General features: G+C 37.0%; 1 long non-coding RNA gene across 1 annotated transcript; it reads right to left on the bottom strand.

Moving 5' to 3' along the window:
* Positions 1–254: 254 nt before the first annotated feature.
* On the bottom strand, positions 255–10293 carry LOC132042093 (uncharacterized). Its single transcript, XR_009411347.1, has 3 exons — positions 10170–10293; positions 9368–9492; positions 255–445 (listed from the first exon to the last, which is right to left on the bottom strand). It is a non-coding gene; the product is annotated as an uncharacterized LOC132042093 (long non-coding RNA).
* Positions 10294–12499: the final 2206 nt, after the last annotated feature.

A 12499-nucleotide genomic window follows, 5' to 3' on the forward strand; every position in this document is an offset into this window, starting at 1 on the left:
ATTGACTAAGCAACTTACAGAAAAATATGTTAAACCATATATGAAAAGTAATTTTGTTCACTCCCAGTTAGCGAAAACCAAACCTTGAATATGTATGGTATGAGCTTGAACCTCGAGTTTCTATAAGCATCATCTCCTTCGACAAAATTCTCCACAAAGGTGAATCCTCCAAAGGGGTATCCATCATATTGTAGAGAGCAAGACTATATGTCGTCAAACCTAGGACCTGAATACAAGTGATAAACCAAAAAATGAAGCATTTGGATAGCAGCTTTGTAGGAAATTGAAGTAGGCTCGAGCCAAAACAATATGATCACTGTATTTTCATTGAATAAAAGAAAAACCTAAACAATGCCCCCAGGCCGACTACCAATATCATCTTCTCGTTGTTAGACTTCCACCAATTTGCACCCACCATTTGCATCAAGGTTCCCTTAGCCTTAATCTGCATAACAAATACATAATGATAAAACGACATGATTGGGAATACGAGAAAAGTATATAGACTCTGAAATACAGTAGCATACTTGAGAATCTTTTGACACTAATAAAACAAGAACACGAGAAATCCACATGCTCTCCAACATAGCAAATACATAGCGACGAAGCCTGCAAGCATAAAACAGGTTTGTATTTTCCACTTAATTGACTTCTATAGAAATATTCAAGAAGAGATGAAAGACTGGCACAATTTTATCTGTTGATCAATCAAGACACGTCTAGAGAGATGAAAGACAAGGTAACAATGCTTTATATATTTTGATCGATCAAGAAAATTTTAGACAACTATAACTGTTATATCCCGTATTTTGAGTAACGGGACAACTCGAGTGAATTATGAGAAGTTAGGGACAAGGCTATCCCGAGAGACTTGCGATTGTTTTAAAGGCTTAAATTGTGTATGGTTTTAATGTCTTGGAAATGTTAAGGAAACATTTGGAGGAATTTTCCATTTTTAGTAAGTGTGTTATTTTTGGAAAGTTGAAAATTCTTCAACAAGAAAGGAAAGAAAAAAAAAAAAAAAAAAAAAAAAAACATGGACCATGTGGCCGGCCACATGCATGTGGGCCAAGGCCACATGGATGGCTAATATTTGTAAATAAAAGATGACTTAAGGGGACCATTTTCATCATCTTCTTCACTTGGAATTTTCAAGAAACTTTGAGAGAAAAAAAGGAAGCCATATTCGGCCAAGAGAGAGAGAAGAGAGACCAAGAATTGATCAAGAAAAAAATAATTTCCTCATGCAAACCTACTAATTCAAGGGTGCTCATTAACGTGGAGGTGTTATTTGAAGCGTTGGATTGCTTGTTTTCTCTATTGACCAACTTTGGGCAAGTTAAGAAGTTGAAGAAGAAAGGTGAGTTCTAATCTTTTTTATGTGTTATGAATGGTTCATATGTGTTGTAGTATGCTAAAAAAGGAAGAGATTCATGTTAGAAGTTGAGTTGAAGTTGAGGCCGTGTATGTTATACCTCGCATTTTATGCGTATTCGGAAAAATTGGAAATGATTTGGAATGGTAGGAATCAAGGTTCTAATTGGATTCTACTTGGTGTGCATGTGATGTTTTAGAGATTATTAACGTGGGAATATTGGAAAAGTCTAAGGGCAAAATTGGAATGTCGGAAAATGGTTTCATGAATTACCAAAAATATGGACTAAGTAATTGGGCTTGGAAATGGAAAAAAAAAAAAAAAAAGAAGAACAAGAAGCCCAATTGGAAGGGTGGCCGGTCATGGCCCAAATAAAATGATCCAAGCCCAAGACAATTAGTCATGTGCATGGTCATGTGCATTATTAATATAAAGGGCTTGAGACTTCAAGAAAATTCAAGAAAGATTGAGAAAAGAAAAAGAAAGAAAAGAAGGAGCAAAAACAGCCATGGCATTCGGCCATGGCCTTCAAAATTTGGCCCCTCAAACCTTGATTCTAAAAATTATTTTCTTGCTATATTTCTACCAATTCAAGGTCCCTACTACAACGTGGTGCGGTTATTTCGGGAGATAACCCGTTGGTTTGGTCGTATGGATGAATTGATGAAGTGAAGAAACTTGAAGAAGAAGGTAAGAATTCATCCCTTCTAATTATGTTTTGAAGGTTTGTTTGTGTTGTAGTATGTGTGAATGAGTAGGAAATATAGAAATATGGAAGTTTGCATGGTAGATGTGTGTGCATGTTGTGGCCGAACCTATGTTGTGTGATGATGTTGAATTTTGTATTGTATATTAGTTGTGGTTAGTGTGGAATTTGTATTGGAAGTGAAAATAGAAAAAAATTGGTTGAACTTGGAATATGGGTACTTGGCCGTGAGCCATAGGGGGATGAACCAATGAGGAATCTATGTTGTTTAATATGTTGGTTGCGTCGTTGTGATCATTATAATGTAAATGAAGCGTTTATGGGTCAAGTTGGTATGAGAATGGGATGTAGGAACCTATGTTGTATTTTTATGATTTTATGTTCTTATGATAATTAAGTTGTTAAGGTGTGAGTTATGGTGATTTTTGATGAATTTGGAAGATGGAAATATGTTATGAAGATGCTTGTCGAAGAATGGAAGTTTTGGACGAACTATGGTTTCGGTGGAGAATTTGTGTATTTTGCGAATAATATGTGAAACCATATGTAATGCCTCTAAATGATATTGGAAGGGTTGTGATGAGTAATGAGTATGGAAAATATTGATATTGATTTGAAATTGTGAAGTTGGAAAGTAAACTAGTTATGTCATGTTGTGGTTTGTAGTGATTGTTGATGTTCTTGGGTTGTTGTTGGGTTGTTGATTGACTATTTTGAGCCGAGTTGAATCTCGGGGGTGTCGTATTTGTAGGGGAAGTGCTTGCTGAAATTCCGGTAGCCAAATAGAAACCAAATATCGAAATGTCAACTTGCATGAATAGTGATTGGTAAAGATGACCATTTGCAGATTTCTGACGAAACGGGATTGGAGTTTTGGCAAGCGTAAAGGACAAGAAAGGTATGTAAAGCTTTTCGTTCTCTTTTCATGGCACGTCATAGATATGTTAGCTTCGGTTTCGACTCTTGGAGTCGCTCCTATTCTTCGGAATCCACTTCCAAAGTTAAGCCTTTTTCATTCAATGGAATTGACCTCAGTTAGGCCATAAGTGACTAAATTGCTTTTTGACATCTAAAATTTGTATAACCTAATCCGATCACTCTAAAACACTTTCTAATGATATTATGAAGTTTACCATATGTAATTTAAGTACGCCACCTCATTTGACCCGAGGTGGGCCCGCTATTTCCGAACTCACTTCTAGTATGCTACTAAATGGTTTTTGAACAATATTTAAAAGAAATGTTTTACTCGCTCTTCTAACTCCTAAATGTCAAGTATTTGTAATATTCCATTGCGTCCTATGATGGGTTCGATATGTATTATGAATCCGTACGTTCTGTTCCGACATAACCCTCTGTGATGTCCGAAAGGTACGTACTATGATTCCGTCCGATTTCGTTATTTTGATTTGTTATTCGCTATGCCTCATCGAGTCTCTGGAAGTTATTATGGTCTTTTTTATTGCATAGTTTCTCACTACTCCACTCGTGGATGCCCCAATGTTTCCCACACTGAGCCCGGGCCAGGATATGTTCTCAAGCGTATTCCTCTGCATTATTCGCCGCGCCCCGGTGTGAGGGGTATATATACGTACATGGGTTGTGGTGTATGATGTGCCATGTACGCTTATTCCGATATCCGCCGATTATGTTCGATGTGGCCACTTGGTATGTTATGATTTGTTCGGAGATATTCCCTACTACGAAGTATCTTTGTGTTGGCGCGGGGCCGAAGGAGCGCCCGTTCGTTCACCGAGTCCCATAGCGGGGCCGGCTTTGCATATGTTTTTCGTATGCATTACTTATGATTTTTCGGTATGCATTTTGATTCCGTATGTATCTTATGCTTCCTCCGTACATTTCGTTCGATTTTAATGTTATTTATTACGGTCTACTTTACATATTCAGTACATTTTCCGTACTGACCCCCTTTCTTCGGGGGCTGCGTTTTCGTGCCGCGCAGGTACAGACATTTGATTTGATGATTCGCCCGCCTAGGTTGTTTGCTCAGCTGGTTGAAGTGCTCCTTTGTCCGGGGCCCGTATTTTGGTATAAAAATTTTTCTGCTACATTTGTACATATTTATTCTGGGTACGACGGGGCCCTGTCCCGTCATATGATTATGTCATGTTCTGCTCTGTTCTGTAGAGGTCTGTAGACATGTGGTGTGGGTTCTGTATATGTTTCGTGAGATGTGCGTACGTTTAGAGTTTATCTATGTTTTGTGACGGCCTTATCGGCCTTCGTGCGTCATGCCCACTGGTTTCTGTTAAATTATTATTTCTGTTTACTTTTAATATTTTGCTAACTTAGGTTAAGGTACGTACGAGTGCCCAATTAGGGCACGTGTCGCGGCCTACGGAGTTGGGTCGTGACAGTGTAAGTGGTGTTTGGCCGTGTGTGTGTTGTGGTGAAAGTCATGAATTAATGTTAACTAGCATGTTTTAAATGTTGTGGAGTGAAGAAAAGAATGAAAATCATCTTTGTGTGTAATTATGGGTGTTGGCCGAATGGCCTCCTTTGTGTGGTCTTGAATGAACGAATTGTCGTTAGTGTTTTCGTTGTTGTCGTTATGGATTTTATAAGGAAAAAAATGCAAGTTGATGACTTAGAATGATGTTATGTTGGTTATGGCATGATTTGAGAACTTATGTGAATTTTATGCAACTTTTACCTTTATGAATATTGCATTGTTAGTATGTGGATTAATGTTGTAAATCATGAATTTGGAAGATAAGAATGTGTTTGGTGTTGCTTTCGGGTTTGGAGATGAATTCGGGTGAGTTGGAGTATGGTTTGAGTTGTTTGGAGAATTGTGTGAATTGGTTGAAATGTTCTTGAATATTGTTTGAATGGTTTTGAATTAGTAATCAAATGTATAAATGTCGATATCGGTTTGAATGTAAGTAGTTGAGGTACGCTATTGGAATATTATGAATGTTGTTGAATTATGTAGAAAAAGAGCCATTAAGGTTAGAATGTATTTTGAGTTGATTGTTGATGTTGTAGCTTGGTTATTGGTTTGGTTGTTGTTGAAATGAGCCGAGTTGAATCTCGGGATGCTATATGTATAGGAGATGCTTTGCCCAAATTGTTATAGAACAATATTGGTTAAGCTTGGAAATTGTAAGTCTCATGAATAGTAACTGGTCAATGTGACCATTTGCAGATTTTTGGCGAAACGGGAAGTGAATTTGGAAAGGCGTAAGGGGCATATAAGGTATGTAAAGCTCTCCCATTTCTTCTTTTGGCACGTCTTAGATGTACTAGGCTCGAATTTGGACCTTGGGGACAACTCTACTCCTCGGAATTTACGTCCAAAAACAGCCCATTTTCATTCAGTAGAATTGAAGTGAAAATTGTGCGAATAGTTAGAAAGATTGTTTGAACCTCTAGGACTTGTGTAAGTGAAATCCGAATACCTTAGAATCTTTATGAATGACGTTATGAAGTTCAATATATGTAATTTATATACGCCACCTCATTTGACTGAGGTAGGCCCACTTTGTCCGGTTATTTCTTATTAACCCGTTTGAACTACTTTTGAATTAAAAATTAAGAGATATTTTAAACTACCTTTCCAACTCCTAAAGATTAACGATATAATTATTTATTTGAATCATATGACCTACTTTGGGAATGGTAACTACTTTAGGGAGATTAGTTTGGTACAAAACTTTACGATCTCGAAAGGCTCATGCTCGGTTGTTATCAAATGTTTGCTATAAGGTCTATCATCCAAGTTATGATGATCGAGTCTCTACAAAATATTCTATGTTTGGTATTGCATATGGTTTTCTCACTACTCTGCTCGTGCAAGTTTTATACGTCTTTCACCGAGTCCCGGGCCGGGTATGTAATCGTGCACAGTCTCATTGCATTGTTCACCGAGTCCCTCCCTAGAGGGACGGGTACGCTATATAAGTACATATATGATGATCTGATGGTGTGATGGTATGGGGAAGGCGTCCAGGATGGCATTTGATAATCCTACTTACCGAGTCCCTCACTGGAGGGCCGGGTATGGCATATGCATACGATTACACGCTTACATGACTACTATACATGATGTTTACATGACTTTATTCACCGAGTCCCTCCCTGAGGGCGGGCACGTTATATGTGCATAATGACTTGATGATATGATATGGATATACATGATATACGATTCACGGGTAAGTTTGATTTCTAAGTTACGTACTTATTTCGATGCGGTCTAGCTCGGTTATGATCCTACTTATTGTGTTCGTGCTTTACATATTCAAGACATATTAAAATGCGACCCCCTTTCTGGGGCTGCGTTTCGTGCCGCGCGCAGGTACCGACGCTCAGTTTGAGGATCCACCTGCCTAGGCCATCTATCCTGCTTTCTGGGAGTGCTCCTTCTTCCGGAGCTCATACATTTTGGTATATATTTTCTTTTGATACATATGTATACTATTATTCAGGGGTACGACGGGGCCCTGTCCCGTCATATGATTTCGCTATTACGTTTGTAGGCACGTGGACATGTATGTGGGTTATGGCCATATCTGTACAGTGCGTGTATGTATTATATGTATGGGCGGTTTATCCACCGCGGCAGCCTTGTCGGCTCGCCTATATATGTGTATATGAATATGGTGGCCCTGTGTGGCCTTTGTTGGTATTTTCTGCGTGCAGGTAAATTTGGGGGTTAGTAAGAAAAACAGAGGAAACTACCCAAATTTTCCTTACATACTTGAGTTATTATTTTTGGCTTAGGGTACGTACGGGTGCCCAGATCGGGCGCTAGCCACGGCCTACGGGGTTGGGTCGTGACAATAACTTATTAATAGAATTGCAAAGTAAAGAACGAGTACTGTAGAGAACCATCGTTGCATTTTGTAGGCGTTTGGCCATGAAAACCAAATATTTTTAACTTTATTTGGTATTTTGGAGTTGGAATTGAAGTTGGAGTTCAAGATGGATTTGTGTTTGGTTATAGTTCTTGCAAAAAATATTTGGTTGTTTGAATGTATTGAAAGTGAAAAAAGTAGGAAAAAAAGAAGTGAAGCAAGTTTTAGTGGTTTTCCAAATTCCAAATCAAGTTGTATTTGGAATTTTTATGGCCAAACACCAAAAAGTGAAAAAATATTCCGGAAAAAAGTGAATAGTTCTCATGTCAAACCCGTTTGGCCATAAGAATTATTCACTTTTTTCCGGATTTTTTTTTTCACTTTTTCAAAAATTAGTTTTTGGCCATGAAAATTCCAAATACAACTTGAAGTTGTATTTGGAATTTGAAAAACAAGAAAAAAAACATTTCACTTTTTTCACAACCAAAATAAGTGCATTTCAACAAAAAAATACTATTTGCAAAAACTATGGCCAAACACAACTCCAACTCCAACTCCAAAATTCCAAAAAAAGTGAATTTTTCTTTTTGGTTTCTATGGCCAAACGCCTATGTACTACTGTATGTGTAACTCTTGTTGTCTAACCCATAACACAAAACAACAAAACAGAAGGAATTCAAGGACATCGCAAGAATACAAAAGATCATCTAGAATAAGAGTACATAACTTATTGCTAGAGCTAAGACTAAAAGAAGCCATAAACAAGTATAAAGTTAATGCACAATATCTCTTCTTTCTAACTAACATGTTTCACTTGTGGCTATTCTGAAGAGCACCAGGATGGCTATAAAATTAAAAGCAAAAGTGTATAACAAGTGCAAATAAAACAGGCAAGTCAAGTTTATAGTGATACACTATTTCCACAAGTTAAATCCTTTACTATAACCTGCAGATGATATCCTCAGCTACAAACTGTATCCTGAACTCATCTTGATGTAAATCAGTAATGTAATAAACCAGATGATTACTGCAAGAGACCACTAGCATTTGATCGAACATCCAAATGAAATAACTAAGCTAATTTCAGGTGTTACTAACTAAACTAAGGGAGGATCATACTTATATCCAAGAACTATATTCCTTCCTTTTTGGCAAGTAATCGGGCTTCTAAACCTCCTGCATATAGTTCTGTTGGTTCTCCATGAAGAAGACTAAATTTTAGCCATAACATCTTTTCAAAAACCATTACACCGGCTTCAATAACCGACGGGTTCGGGAGAGACTAAAAGAAACGAGGTAGCGAGATATAAGTAACTAATAATTTCTAGTTTTACTATTTATATGTCACTACCTCTGGTCAAGATAGCGATCTCATCTAAGCAATGGCTCTTGAGCTCCCAGAAAGATGGAGCTTTAATTGCAACTACATACAGGACACCCCTGAGCTTGTTCCTTATTACTGGAGCTAGCGCATCCCACTGAATGGCCTCTGTGACCATCAAAATTGGGTATTTCTCCTTTACTGCATTGTCCGAAAATTTTACCAACTCCTTTGGGTTTGTAATTTTTTTTTTTATTAACCGAAAGAAACTGCAACATTAAAAATTTTATGCCCTATAAATACCTTGATATACAACAGGCACAAGTTCTTAACAGAAGCAGTCACTACCTTACAATCGTGTCTTTCATCAGCATTCAAAAACCTATATACAATCACTACACGGATATACTCCGTTTGCAACTTTTCGTTACATAACTGGTTTATGTCGTAATCCAATTAGGCTTAAGGTGTGCATCACATTATTGAAGAAAAATGTCAAAGAAGGGGACAATTAACTAAAATAGGTGGAAAATACAGAAGTACGAGGATGGAAGAACATCATTTTGGAGGCCTCAGAAAGAGTCAAGAGGACTTGACATATGGAAAATCAAACTTACAACACTAACTTCCACTATGTAGAATGAAGTGATTTTTTAAGGTAGCACAACATCTATATTTCGGTGTATCTGAAGACAATTAAAACCTGAATATGGACAATATCTAATTATTTATTTCTCCATCCTCAGAAATCAAAAGCAATCCTTTGTCCAAAAAAGAAGAAATAAATAAATAACACTGGTGACAATTAAACTACTTTGAGAAATAATCACAATAGAATTTACCAATTTACACAAGTATGAAAGAGGGCACAGGCAAACGATTCCGAGGCACAAATGACAGATAAATATTCTTGTTTCCTCATCATTTTGGACCGTACACAACATAAGATTAGCTCCTTTAATTGTTACACTCTAAGTATCATTCTTTCAAGTTCTTTAATTTTGTAATTTGACAACATCGGAATAGCTTTTCATTTACATATTCCAAGTTGCATGAATTTCCCAACGATTTTTTTTTGTTAAACACCAAAATACCAGAGTCCCCATCAAATTTAAACATATACAATAATGTTAATGCTTGTAATATACCTTTTTAAGAACAATTTCATCATCATTAACAATCTTGGGAGAATCATACTTATTTCCAAGCATTACATTCCCTCCTTTTGGACCCAAATTCACACCACCAGCTCAGCCACTAAATCCACACCTGTCTTGAAAAGATTTCACCCAAGTCAAAATCTTGAAACCATCAAAACATAGCAATAGTTAATGAAAATAACCCTCCTAGAATTTTTTTTGTACTGAACAATTTTTCAAGGTTAATTGTAGGTAAAGGATTCAAAGAACAACTCATGTTTTTTGTGAAGTTTCAAGTACGCTAAAAGCTACTTACTAGAGGGATAAGAAAAGATATTAACTGAAGAGAACATTTTTTTTTTTGTTCTTTTTGACTCTGAATTTATAAAAGCTAACAAATTTCTATTTTGTAAGTTTTAAGGATTTATCACTCATAATTAAAAGAAAAAAAAAGTGTTCATACTTGCTTTCAAAAGGACATATCAGAAGAGAAACACTTTTATTTCAAAATTTCTTTGCTCACACGAACTAAGAAATTAACGGGAGGTATTTTCCTTTAAGTATCCGCTGCCTCCAAGCCCCATTTCAAATCTAACCCTAGCCACCATTCTCATATCAAACCCAATACTTCAACTTTTAGCCCGCACACCAAAACTCAGTATTCAGAAGAATCAGTATCCAAGACTATCATTCTCAACAATCAAGGTTGGGAAGAAACAAAATTTCATGTTCTAAACCCAAAAAGAGAAAACGAAGAAAAAAAAATTCGTGTTCTAAACCAAAAAATAAAAGACGAAGAAAATTGACACACCTGCTCAGATTAACTACTCTTGTTTTCCAGTTTGTAAATCTTCAGCCGTCTGCAGCCTTTAGAAGAGTCGATGTTAGGGATTTTTAGAAGATGGAGAGGATGGGTTTTCATTTTGGGTAATAAATACAAATAAAAGAGGTTGGGGTTTTGTAAGGGGGGGGGGGGGGAGTGGGGAGATTTAATTAATATAAAGTTGCTCGCTGAACTTAGGCTATAGCGATAAGACTTTTGCCTTTTTAGCAACCGGATTTAGAGCCTTCGCTAAAAAGTTGGAAAGTAGAGACAAGAAAACAATCTCGTCCCTATAAATACACTTTCAGAGACCAGAGTTCAACCCCGTCGCTAGATGTTGGTCGCTAATAAGCAGTTTTCTTGTAGTGATAGACCCATAGTTTCCGGAATATAACAGAGTCATAGAAAGATGAAGGAAGTCATGCCTTAGAAAAGAAGGGATTAGCCTTACATACCTTTTCGCCTCCCTAACTTTGCGACTAAGTGCTCCCCTCCGATACTCACAATTCTACATTCAAGAGAATTCGTACAAAAATTAGATAATTGATAACATACTTATGCTTAAGCTAAAGCGACTAAAAGCTAATGAAAATTGGGCAGCATTTCCTTTGTTTCTACAACTTTCTCCATATAATATAACAACTCCTAACATCAACAACAACATCCACAATATCATGATCAATAAACTTGTTAAGCTAGATATTGTTCAATTCTCAAAATTCCCTCTTCAAGGTCATCCATAACCATAGCTATCACCCAACGTCGCATTCATTCATATATAATGCTTCTTCAATATCCTTAACATCATTCATAACAAGATTATACCCATAACATGTCAAGAACTATGATTCAAATCAAGTTACCATTCAAGAATTCCACTATTTTCATATTTGTACTCCATTTTCTACTTCCTCCCATAATCTAAGTCTTTCAACCATTCAATACTCTTAATAGCATGAAATGAACATAAAACTCACCTTTGATTGTGTAGGAATGGGTTTTGGATGCAAATGCTTCACTTGGAGAAAACCCTAACTTCAATTCGGAAGAGATTTCTAGCTTCCATCAACCCTAGTTATCATTCTTGCACTTGATTCTACTAGTTTTGGTATTTGATCTTTGATTTCCATTTGAATTTATGTAAATGAAGTGTGTGGAATATTCTAGAGGTTTTGAGAGAAGTGGAGGAAATGAGAAATGAGAAATAAGACCTTGGGGTCATCTTTTTATAAAAATTAAAAGCTGCCGACGGGAATTATACGGACCCTTATACGGTCCGTATAAGTGACCGTATAACTCCATCAGTGATGGCCTTCACTGTAACGGTTATACGTACCATATAATATTATACGGACCGTATAAATGGCCGTATAATCCACTTTCTCTCCGAACTTGTTCTCGTCGTTTCGTTTGATCTCCAATCCTTATGGAACCCTCTTAGCACTTGTTTAACACTTCATTAACCATCTAAGGGGAGTTATAACTCTTCCTCAAGACATCATTAAATCAACATTAGCTCGGTACCTTGCAAAATCCTTCCAAAACACGACTTATACCTTGCCTTCCCCAACGAACTTTCTTCTCCTGCCTCAATTGTCTGTGGAATCTTAATTAGAATCACCAAGTAACCTTTCTTACATATAGGGACATTGCATTCATCTCACCATGTGTTAGCCTATTTACTGCACAACGACATGAAATTTTTCGAGGCGTAACAATATGAGAGATCGTGATTGAGATAACCTAACTAAGACCAATTTTTCTACATTCGTTTAAATAAACGGCAGAAGAGTTCATAAATACCCAGTCAGATATCACTAGTTGAGTAACATTTATGCTAACCACTTGATTGTCACGGCCTAAAATCACGGGTCATGAAGGCACCTACACTATCCCACCAATAGATTGTCACAACCCAAATTGCTTAGTCGTGCGGGCACCTACCATTTCCACCTTGGTAGGCGAATCCTTCCCTTGACCAACATACAAACTATGAATGCGGAAGAACAATGTCAATGACAATAAATCTCAATATCATTTAAAGGAGGATAAGTGCAAAAAATAGTACAATCCCAAGGAACTAGTCTGACTCGTACAAGAGCAACTACGTAATGTCTAGAAAAACAAGTCTCAAATACTAAACATATCTGTCTGAATGGAAGAAAATAAAGACAGGGATAAAGAAGTCTCGAGGTAGTGACTCGTCAGATGCTCATCCTCGACACTCAGAAGTCAGGCCACAAAAATCAGTCTTGGAAGTAGAGGCTGAACCTTTCTCAACTCTACACCCCGAAGAGGAGCGTTGCGAGGTAGCATTA

This window comes from Lycium ferocissimum, unplaced genomic scaffold (assembly GCF_029784015.1).
Source record: "Lycium ferocissimum isolate CSIRO_LF1 unplaced genomic scaffold, AGI_CSIRO_Lferr_CH_V1 ctg13203, whole genome shotgun sequence".
NCBI classification, from domain to species: domain Eukaryota; kingdom Viridiplantae; phylum Streptophyta; class Magnoliopsida; order Solanales; family Solanaceae; genus Lycium; species Lycium ferocissimum.